General features: G+C 28.2%; 1 non-coding gene across 1 annotated transcript; it reads left to right on the forward strand.

Moving 5' to 3' along the window:
* Nucleotides 1-7,725: 7,725 nt before the first annotated feature.
* On the forward strand, nt 7,726-7,844 carry LOC132937677 (5S ribosomal RNA). The gene has a single exon (XR_009663777.1). It is a non-coding gene; the product is annotated as a 5S ribosomal RNA (ribosomal RNA).
* Nucleotides 7,845-12,243: the final 4,399 nt, after the last annotated feature.

Genomic DNA, 12,243 nt, shown 5'->3' on the forward strand with positions numbered 1-12,243 from the left:
ATAAATATAAAATGCATTTAAAGAAAACCAATATTTATTAAAAACCCAACAGGATAGTAACCTTCTACCGCGTTCGCTTCACTGCAGTTATAACATTCAAACTTATGTAGGTATCGTTACTAACAACTAACATAATAAAAATAATAATAATTTGGTAAAATAGGTTATTATTAATATTTAATAAGTCATAGCTAATAACCTATACCTATTTTCCTCGACACACCTAGTAAAGTTGTAACTTGTAATCATATAGGTACCTACCTATAATATATCATAATCCGCAGTCGACAGGTGTGTGTTAATTGTAACTTGTACTCTGTAGTCGTGTAGATCACATTGCATCATAAACTATTTAGAGTGAATATTGATATAGCCTCACAACTATAGTAACAAGTCACAATAATACAATATCATTCGATATAAATTATTGTGTAGGTATAATACATATATTGTGTAATATATTATTTGTACCTATAATATACCTATATAATATAATGTACATATCATATTTCACAATTGCATTGTGTGCAAGGTAGACTTATAAATTATAATTCTTAAAACTGCAAAGTGCATTATATACCTACCTATTTATTATATTTATAATTAAAATGATTTCAACCTAATTATAAATACTTATTATTAAAAATAATATAAAATATAGATAATAATATATACCTAGATGACTATCAGTGGCGTGCACCATAAAACAAATTGGTGTTGCTCAAATAATTTTAGGTGTCTTATTTACCCCTCATATTAATTAATATTGTTATACTGACCTATAAAATGTCCTATTTTTTCTATTAATATACCCAACCACACATAGGTATTAAGGTGTTGCCTGGAGGCTGGAATCCATTAAAAAATATAGTAATTACCATTCAAAAAAATAAAGTTGATTTTGCTATTGGCACACCTGCGTGTTTAAAAATTTTGAAACTTATAAAAAAATTGCCTGTTAAAAATAAAGAAACACATCTTTTTTCGTTTTAGCGAAATTCTATGTCATCGATCCATAACCGTTAAAAAAAACCCCGCGTACAATAACATAAGATACACGCCCTGTATATTATAGGTACTATATATATTATATATCAGACCATTAATAATATTTTTTTTCTGCATTACCTAATATAATTATAAACAATATTATTAATTGATAATTGACATTTAATACTTATAAAGTTATAATAAACTAACAGGAAAGCTTAAACCGAACCGGTCAATAGTTTAAACTAATTTTCTCTCAGATAGCTTAAACATAATATAGGTAGCCATTAATCACATTCTGATCACTCACATAGGAAGCAAAATATTGAGAGATATATTTAAAAATAAGTTCAAAATCAGGAAATACTTGACCCCGCATGCGGAATTCCGTCCCTTCAGAAATGTACTCTCAGTTAAGCCATTAACTATAATTTATTATTTAAAGGTACCTATACTTTAACAGTTGAACTTCGTTAATAGACAAGAGTCTAAACTAAGTCGCAAGGTTTTGCTTAGTAATGTACATTATATGGCTACGATTTTCATTTTTCGTTTTATGTCAGCTATTATAGACATTTGACATTTTCAATTTTTATTTTTTATTCTATACTATAATTGAGATCACGAGTGTTTACTGTTAAAATAACCACCAGACATCCAGTCAGGGATCGAAACCGTTTGAAATTTTAGTTTTTAAGAACGGCTTTCTAAATATTCTGGTTTTGGTTTAGGTTTTACGATCGGTTTTTGAAAATTTTCGGTTTTGATTTTTGGAACGGTTTTCGAGAATAGAGAAAGAGAATAGAGAATAGACTATTAAAAAGGTGGATAAGTGGATGTCGCTCTGCTGTACGGTAGGTTACAAGTGGGTCGCTGTAATGGATGGTGTTAAATTTGAATTCAATGATATAATATCATTGTATAAGAAAAACGATTCTGAGCGAAAACGGTCAGTCAGCCTATGATTTTACCAAGTATATTTGATGATATTATTGTGAATAAAGTAATTTAAATATAACCTATTTACGTGGAGCCTTGTTTCAAATTTTCAATCCTTAGCCATAAAAGTTAAAAATTTATAAATTTTTAACTACAAACTAATTAATAAATTATAAATTTGATAAATGTTGTCAAAATTTGAACTTTAAATGCTTATAAAAAAAAATTGTGCCTATGTATTTTTAATATTTTTTAACTGCTATTGTAACAATATATCAAGAGCTTTGTATTAAATTTTCAAGCTTTTTTAACTAACAAATATAATGTTATTGATATTTATAGAAAAAAAAATTAAAAACAATAGAAACTGAAAATGTCCGTAAACAGCTCAAAAAGAGTCAAAATATTTTCAACATTTTATGGTGTATAGAAAATGCTAATATAAACATTTAGTGAAATTTTCAAGTATCTACAGTCATTCGTTTTTTAATTACAATAAAATAAGAAAATCGTTACATGAGAAATCGAGTAAATATCAAATGTTGTAAAAATATAAATTTCAGACGCTCATAAAAATTTAATTTAAGTTTCTTCTAGACATTTTTTTTTTGATAAAGGTAGACAAACTTATGAGTAATCTTATATTACATTTTCAAATCTTAGATTTGAAAAGAAAAATTTTTATGAATTCTCATCAAAATAATTTGCTATTTTTCGTGATTTTTCCGTATTTTGTCAAAATTTGAACTTTAAATGCTTATAATTAAAAACTGTGACTAAGGATTTTTAATTTTTTTTCATCTGCCTTTGAAACAATAACCTAGGAGCCTTCTATTAAATTTTCAAGCTTTTTTACTCAACAGATAACATTTTATTGATATTTATAGAAAAAAAAACTAAGAAAATTGAAAACTGACAATGGCCGTAAACAGCTCAAAAAGAGTCAAAATATTTTGTAAATTTTATGGTGTATAGAAAATGCAAATATAAACAACCAGTGAAAATTTCATGCATCTACGGTCATTTGTTTTAGAGTTACACCAATAACCAAAATCGATTTTGTTAAAAATCGATTTTGCGTAAAAATTCCCGTTTTTCCTTAATTTTTCTTTTGTTTTTCACATCGCTTTTGAAAACTACTGGGAAATTAAAATTTTGACCTCCCCAATGCACCAACGATATTCACTTTCCCATCGAACAAGATACTGAAGTCGAAAATCGAAGCATTATTTCGACTACTTATCGTGTACACAGACACAAAAATAAAAAAAAAAAAATAAAAAAAAAATAAAAAAAAATAAAAAAAAAAACACACATCATTGTAAAATCAATACATTCATCGTTTCACTCAGAATCTAAAATAATAAATAATAAATGCTGGTATATGCCATATGGTATTTTCGGTAATATAACGAGGCACAGTATTTTCAGTAATTACCGAATCACGGTATACCAGTATTCTGAAATACCGAAAATACCGCCAGCCCTAGTGTCCCCTGATTCACAAATGCGTATACCAAATATTATAATGTGTATTTGAATCTTAACAGTAGTCAGTATTCAGGCAACCTTTTTAAATAACAATATTTTAGATTCTGAGTGAAACGATGAATGTATTGATTTTACAATGATGTGTGTTTTTTTTTTTATTTTTTTATTTTTGTGTCTGTGTACACGATAAGTAGTCGAAATAATGCTTTGATTTTCGACTTCAGTATCTTGTTCGATGGGAAAGTGAATATCGTTGGTGCATTGGGGAGGTCAAAATTTTAATTTCCCAGTAGTTTTCAAAAGCGATGTGAAAAACAAAAGAAAAATTAAGGAAAAACGGGAATTTTTACGCAAAATCGATTTTTAACAAAATCGATTTTGGTTATTGGTGTAACTCTAAAACAAATGACCGTAGATGCATGAAATTTTCACTGGTTGTTTATATTAGCATTTTCCATACACCATAAAATTTTCCAAATATTTTGACTCTTTTTGAGCTGTTTACAGCCATTGTCAGTTTTCAATTTTTTTAGTTTTTTTTTCTATAAATATCAATAAAATTTTATCTATTGAGTAAAAAAGCTTGAAAATTTAATAGAAGGCTCCTAGTTTATTGTTTCAAAGGCAGATGAAAAAAATTAAAAATCCTTAGTCACAGTTTTTAATTATAAGCATTTAAAGTTCAAATTTTGACAAAATACGGAAAAATCACGAAAAATAGAAAATTATTTTGATGAGAATTCATAAAAATTTTTCTTTTTAAATCTAAGATTTGAAAATGTAATATAAGATTACTCATAAGTTTGTCTACCTTTATCAAAAAAAAAATGTCTAGAAGAAACTTAAATTAAATTTTTATGAGCGTCTGAAATTTATATTTTTACAACATTTGATATTTACTCGATTTCTCATGTAACGATTTTTTTATTTTATTGTAATTAAAAAACGAATGACTGTAGATACTTGAAAATTTCACTGAATGTTTATATTAGCATTTTCTATACACCATACAATTTTGAAAATATTTTGACTCTATTTGAGCTGTTTACGGACATTGTCAGTTTTCAATTTTTTTAGTTTTTTTTTCTATAAATATCAATAAATTTTTATTTGTTGGGTAAAAAAGCGTGAAAATTTAATATTAGACTCCTGATATATCGTTTTAATAGCAGTTGAAAAATATTAAAAATACATTTGCACAATTTTTTTTTATAAGCATTTAAAGTTCAAATTTTGACAACATTTATCAAATTTATAATTTATTAATTATTTTGTGGTTAAAAATTTATAAAATGTTTAACTTTTATGGCTAAGGATTGAAAATTTAAAACAAGGCTCCACGTTAATAGGTTATATATAAATTACTTTATTCACAATAATATCATCAAATATACTTGGTAAAATCATAGGTTGACTGACCGTTTTTGCTCAGAATCGTTTTTCTTATACAATGATATTATATCATTGAATTCAAATTTAACACCATCCATTACAGTGACCCACTTGTAACCTACCGTACAGCAGAGCGACATCCACTTATCCACCTTTTTATATATTCATAATAACATAATATAAATAATATAATATTGTAATTTTTGTTATCTGTTAATTGATATCATATATTTCGGATTAAGATTATAAGAATGGCTAGGCCATGCCTATACTGGCTTCGCTTTCGCTGGATTCACTTTATTCTTAGTTGATAAGCCCGATGTCCTATCCATTATTATAATATTTATAACTTAGATAGAATGGACTAGAAGTCTGGAAACGATAGCCTAATCTAGGGCTGGTGGTATTTTTGGTATACCAATAATTACTGGTAATTTAAAAATACCGTATAACCAGTAATACCGTAGATACCGTAAGTAAACAAATACCGGATACCGGTATCAACATTTTAAATACCGCCAGCCCTAGGACACACTGAGGAGACTGATGATAATGACTTAAGCGATTGATGACTGCGAGATAGACGTGGATCAGTCGTATATGAAATAATTTTAATAACATTAATAAATAATAATATACAAATATACTTAAATATATTAATAGTACATATATTTATATGAATTTTGAATCATTAAGTATAGTAATAATATTATAAAATATAAATAGAATAATATTCGTATTACCTAATAATATTTCGTAATACTCAGTTATAGCATAAGACTTCAAACAAAATATTTTCTTCGCATAAAAATACTCGTTTTAACTATAGAATTATAAATTATATAGGTAATTAACTTTATAAAATTCGAAGAACCCGATATTAGTTTTACATTTTAAAAGAACGGTTTTTAAATTTTATGGTTTTGGTTTGGGTTTTCTAACTGGATTTTAGTTCTCAGTTAAGGTTTATTATCCGGTTTTGTAAAGCTTTTAGTTTCGGTTCCGGTTACTGTGTTCGAATATGAAAAAACCGCGGTTTTATCCGGTTTTTCAGAAAAGAGAGTAAGTAGAGCCTTAGAGGCAAGTATAGCCGTTTAGGTATAATTTAATAATTGTGAAACCAATATAGTAATAATAGGAATTCATTAATATAAATTATATTTTTATATCATTAGGTAAATATTAATAAATGGAAAATTAATGTATTTATAGGTAGGTAGATCTAAATTTTTTCCGGGTTAATCGAGGACGGAGGAGGAACTGCGTTAACATTACTTCTCCTTAGCTAGATCCACCTAAATACATAACAGAGTTTCAATTTTTAAAAAATGTTTAGTAATTTACATCGATTTTATATTTTTATCTATAAAACTAATTTTAATAGGTGTAAATTTACAATACTACTATATTATTATGAAGACTCAACAAAACGCTTTAAATAATTAAATTTGTTTAGTTAAAAAAATAGTCAATTATAAGTAGTGGCAATAAAACTATTTATCCATTTAGGTATCGAACTCTGGCCTCAGGGTAAATTGACGTGTTAGGTACGATGACGAATGGATAATATAAAAATAACTTTGATTATTTGACATTATGCCGATAGGTACTCAATAATTTTATAATACTAACATAATGATATTAGTAACATTTAATTTCTCGAGTTTCAAATTAGTTTGATAAGTGATACCAAATTTATTTACAAAAAACGAAATCAAGATTAGCCAATGTAATATTTTGAACTGTTGCCATAACGATTAACAGAAAGCAGTAGGTAAAAATATGTAATATTTTAACAGATACATTGAATAACACATACCTATTCTTAGGTGTCATTTGATATTATGATGTTTATTTGATTTTGATTTGTTTTTTTTATAATAGTTATTAATCAAAACACAAAACTTATGTAGTATGGGTAAGTTGGCGTTCGCCATGGACAAATGGTCAGGTATAGGAAACTCGTAATACGTATTATATTATCGAACAAGGTTTAAGTAACCACTACCCGCATTTCCAGTTAAATAATCTTAAATCGGTAAAATCGACGTCCTATTGTTCGACGTTCAGTACCTACGAGTTTTGTCGTCGTAAACACCGTTTGCATAATGCATTTTTTAAAATATTTTATCGTAATTCATATAATTTTATTTATATTCAAATTATTAAAAATAAAAATAGGTTTAGGTCATAAAAGCATTTTTTTAGGGCATTTTTCGGGGTTTTTTAGGGTATTAAAATCCTAGCCCTAATTATATGTATTTAAATGTATAATGTATTATAATATCTAGGCGCGTATTGTTACTACGTCAACTTCCCCCATCTAAATGTAAACTTACACAAGGGTTGGGCAAGTTGACGCCTTTTAAATTGAAAGTTCTTTTAAACTTTGACCACTTAAAGACTTAAAATTAAACTTCCGTATTAATTTTATATAATTATGTTTTATATTATTATATGTGTATAAGAAGATATTTTTAGCATAATTGCTGTTTTAGTATTCTTAAAAGTATTTTAAAAAATAGTTCACCTTATTAAGTGCGCCAACTTCCCCTGACTTCCCCTAGGTAGGTACTAAATATTATTTAATTTTGTGTACACAATAAATTGTTAGAAAGTATTTAAAATAGGTAGGTAGATGGGTATTTAATTTAATTTGGTAGAATCTAAATAGTTATATAATAGTTTAATAATACAATCGGAGCTCAGAGAGAATTGTCTTGAGGTGTCTACTTAAAAAATAATTATTGAGTGTCCTGCGGGATAACAGAGTAACAGACTATAGCTGTTATAACAATTATAACTTATAAAGGCTAATATGATATATAAATTAAAAGACGTAATAATATCAATATATTATGAGAAAAGTAGTGGATATTAAATTTAAATATCTTGTAATGGTACTTAACATTCGCCAACGACCATACCACGTTGAATACACCAGTTCTCGTCCGATCACTGAAGTTAAGCAACGTCGGGCGTAGTTAGTACTTGGATGGGTGACCGCTTGGGAACACTACGTGCCGTTGGCATTTTTTTTTTTTTATTAAATCCTATTTTTGATATTTTTAAAAATTTATTATAAACGTGAAACTTTGTGGATATAGTTAAATTTATGGTTATTGGGCTAGACCAACTTGTCTGCTTTTTTTAAACTAAAAAACACAATTTTCAAATTCGTTTATTGTAACTTCCAAAGAAGATTAGACCGGTTTTTTTAAATCACCATATAAAGCATGCAAAAACACACATTTTGAAAAAAAAATTTCACAAAATTTGCTTAGGAGCTAATATCTGCATCCGTTCCAATATTTAATATTTTCATCTAGTTATCTCACCAATTTCTATGAAAACAAATACGTAAAAGTAAAATAAACAAATAACAAATGTTGGTAAGTGGAAGTCGCTCTGCTGTACAGTAGGTTACAAGTGAGTAACTGTAATGGATGGTGTTAAATTTAAATTCAATGACATAAACGTATACAAAAAAACGATTCTGAACAAATACCAGTCAGCCCATATATGTGTAATAAGTATTAAACATTAGTACAACAGTAGGTATTAAATACATTTTTGCCAAAAAAAAACATTTTAAAATGTCATTGTGTGTATAAATTATAATAATATAATATACTATAAAAGATTCATATACCCGAATAATATTTTTAAATTAAAACAACAACAAACTATATTTCTTTTTTTGAATGACGAGATGCCTGATGCATTAAAATATGGAGTTCCGAACGAATAGTAGGTAGGTAGTTAATTTGCTTATAAGTATTATCAAAAGTAGGTATCTATGTAGATTAGCGGAGTAGTGGACCAACAATTGGCATGGTACATTGGTAGATGCCCCTTTGCCACCAAAATCCGCTCATCAAAACTTCAAATATTTATTTAGTTATAAGCTATAACTAATTAATAACTTGTTAAAAACTATAGATTTTACTTAATATAATATTATAATAACTTTCAAAAAGTTATTCTACTTTGGAATATTAACTTTAAAAAAGTGGATAAGTGGGTGTCACTCTGCTGTACAGCGTAGGTTACAAGTGTCAAGTGGGTCACTTTAATGGATGGTGGTAAATTTGAATTCAATGAAGTAGGTTAATTTGATGATATTATTGTGATTGAAGTAATTTATTTTACTATTAGACTTAGACGTTAGTAGGTATGGCAGTAGGTTAAAATCATTTTTTTTCGAAAAAATTGTATTTTAAAATGGCATTGTGTCTATTAATTATAAAAATATATTTAAAAAGTTTCAGATACCCGACAAATAATATTTTTAAATTACAACAAAATAACTGAAATTATAGTTATTCTTGATCTTAATATGTAGGCAATTTCGCCCAAATTTGTACTTAAAATGTCTAAATAGTTATATATAATAGTTAATAATAACTATAATAATTTATATATATTATTTAGATTTTTTGGTCACAGTATATGAACTATTTATGAGGATCGTTGTTTTAAATTGTCGATCCTATTTGTTTTAAAATAGCTTATACATGACACACAAGAAACATGGACACAGGAGGACCGGCCACACCAAAATTTATTTTAGTCACTACCTATTATAGTAAATCACCTAACCAAATTAAAACCGAGAATTGAGAATGTTTCTATATTATACCATATTATGTCTACATGGCAAACAAAGCAGAAAGTTCATAAAAAAAAGTGCCTATGGTAGCAGTACGTCATCTCCTCGTCTCTTGCCGTTAATACACTTTGATTGTAACCATAGGCTCTAATAACGTTTGAGATTTAGGGAAGGGGCTGAACCTTACTACAATAATATTATTATTGAATAATTAAAAAAAATGTAGGAAAAGTTTTGGGAGAGTTTAGCCCATCTAAAGCACCCATCAATCTCCGCCTATGGTTGTAACGCATATTAATATTTAGGTCGAGCGGTAAAGAGACTTAATCTCATTGCTATATATATATTTATATATTGTAATAATATAGGTACACCGCGCGGTCCGTATAGATTGATGCACTGATATGGAGTTTTGCAATGGCTATTATTGTTGTAGCTACTTGCTATAATAGTGCTATAGAATAATATTATAATAGGTAAATGCTTTTGAGTTTTGATTATTTTCGCGACGAATAGATATTATGTTAAATATTGTACGTATAGATCGTAGCGAACGCAGCAATTTAAAACGGTCCAATTCGTAATTGACTTCATAATAGAAGCTACCTTCTACAATATTACAATAATAATACATAATATAATGCCTAAGAATATAATAACGACAAAGATGGTATAGAGGGCAGAGGCAGACAGGCAGTGGTGCGTTTTTTTTTTTTTTTATAATAATATTATATTATATTAAAGAGACGGCAATAAACTGTACACAAACGGTACCGCCGGTAGGGTTATTTATAAGTGCGCGTATGACCGCGCTATAATATATAACACTGCGAGCGACGAAAAAAAATTCTCCTTACACGCGTATTATTATTATACGCATTGGTCGTCCGAGCGAAAACTGTGTTTCGTATTTGTATATTATTATTTTTATACACTCTCTCGAAATAATATACCGCCGGTATACGCGCCAACCGACCGGTCGGTGTAGAAACCTCTCGCTCGCTCTGTATGCCACTTGTGTGCCGTGTGCCAATGACACACACGGACTGCACGGCCAACGGTCATCCCTTCACCGCGACAGGCGACAGCGACGCCAAAAGGCCTGCGGGACCGTAGTCAGTCTGTATGGTCGCGACGTGCCAACGATATCAAGACTGCGTAAGGGGCGTCCCTAGACCCGTTTGTATGGAGGTTGGAGGGGGGGGGCAAAAATTAAAGGTTTGAACTATAGGTCTTTGTATAATATATAATATTAAATGGCTCATTATAAATTATATCAGGGTTTTTTTTAATGATTTTTTCTGACTTCAAACTTATTCCCACTCTTGGGTTGTATTTAATATTAGTTATAAGTATTTTAATTGTATAGATTGATTATTCAGTTCTTGACCGCTTTTCTTATTTATAATTAAATTGTTCATATTATGTTATATAACTCTTTACCACCACCACAAGCTTAATTTAAAAATGTTGTCATAATAGTAGGTATTGGTAATCAATGTGATAAATAAATTATTGGTTATTTAATATAATATAAAGCGACAATGTGAAAAGAAGTTTAGATTTTGTTTATTTATTATTTAATATATTGTAATATTTATATTTATAAAAAATATGTCTGAAGGGGGCCTGGGCCTCTAGGCCCCCCTGGATACGTCCCAGGCTTAAAGGTGGTAGATATTTATTTTTGTTTTAAAAAAAAAAAAATTTAAAAAATTGTATAATAATGAATAATATAAACAATTTTTAATTTTAATACAAACATTTTTTTTAATTTTGAAGTTTACTCAATTATTGTTTTATAATATACAAATGAAATTCGTTTTTTGCACTGCACAAAGTAACTGCACACTAAAAAAAACCTTGAATTATATGTTTGTACTTTGTTATAATTATAAGTATATTTTAAGAGGACGTCGTCGTACCCTCACGCGCTTTATCCGTCTTATACAAACTACGATCGTCAAATATTAGGTACGTTCAGAATCATTTATGATCAATTTTACTCTGTTTGTTTTTTAATGCTAAAGTTAAATTTATCTATTGACTATTATCAAATATAAAGCTAAGCATATTATTTAGAACTCCACGTATTTTAATTTTGAAGCAAGTCATGAGTATTTAAAAAAAAATTATAATTTTAAATGCTCATAGTCATAGCTATTTTTTGAATTAAAACATCAAAAAATATCTAACAGAGGGTCTTGTAAACGCCTATAGGCTGCTGAAATCCATATATGATTTTATTTCTTTCATCATGTGTGAAATCATCATGTGACCACAAAATGTAGTATACAATTTTTGGGAAATAAATTTTCGTAGAGTATTTCTTACGTATTTGCCTTTCTTGGTTCCCACTTCTCCGGACTAGAAAGAGGGGTGAATTTTCACACTTCAAAATATGCATTTTAAAAAATCACTCGACACTCACATACTTACCTGTTAAAATTATATAATATAATATTATAATGTTCTATAATAAATGTTAACGTGCGAGGGTTTGCTGGAAATTAGAATAGACCACGGCAGCTGTCCTTGTGCAGTTGTGCAAATTGAAAAATGCGAGGCCTCCGTGATCCCGGGTCATTGCTAAATTTACTAATTTTAAGAATACATCATCTTCACAAAGATCATGAATAGTTAGAATGAATTATTATTTCTTATAAATTATTATAAATTTCATTAATAAAGCTATAAGCCCTTTGCGAATGGATTAATAGCACATCACTGGGTTACGTCCACCGCCCGGAGCCCACCCACATTGCTACGAAACGTTTTAAATTTTATCACATGAATGCCGAATACCTTTATTATATAAA

Source organism: Metopolophium dirhodum, chromosome 1 (assembly GCF_019925205.1).
Source record: "Metopolophium dirhodum isolate CAU chromosome 1, ASM1992520v1, whole genome shotgun sequence".
NCBI lineage: Eukaryota > Metazoa > Arthropoda > Insecta > Hemiptera > Aphididae > Metopolophium > Metopolophium dirhodum.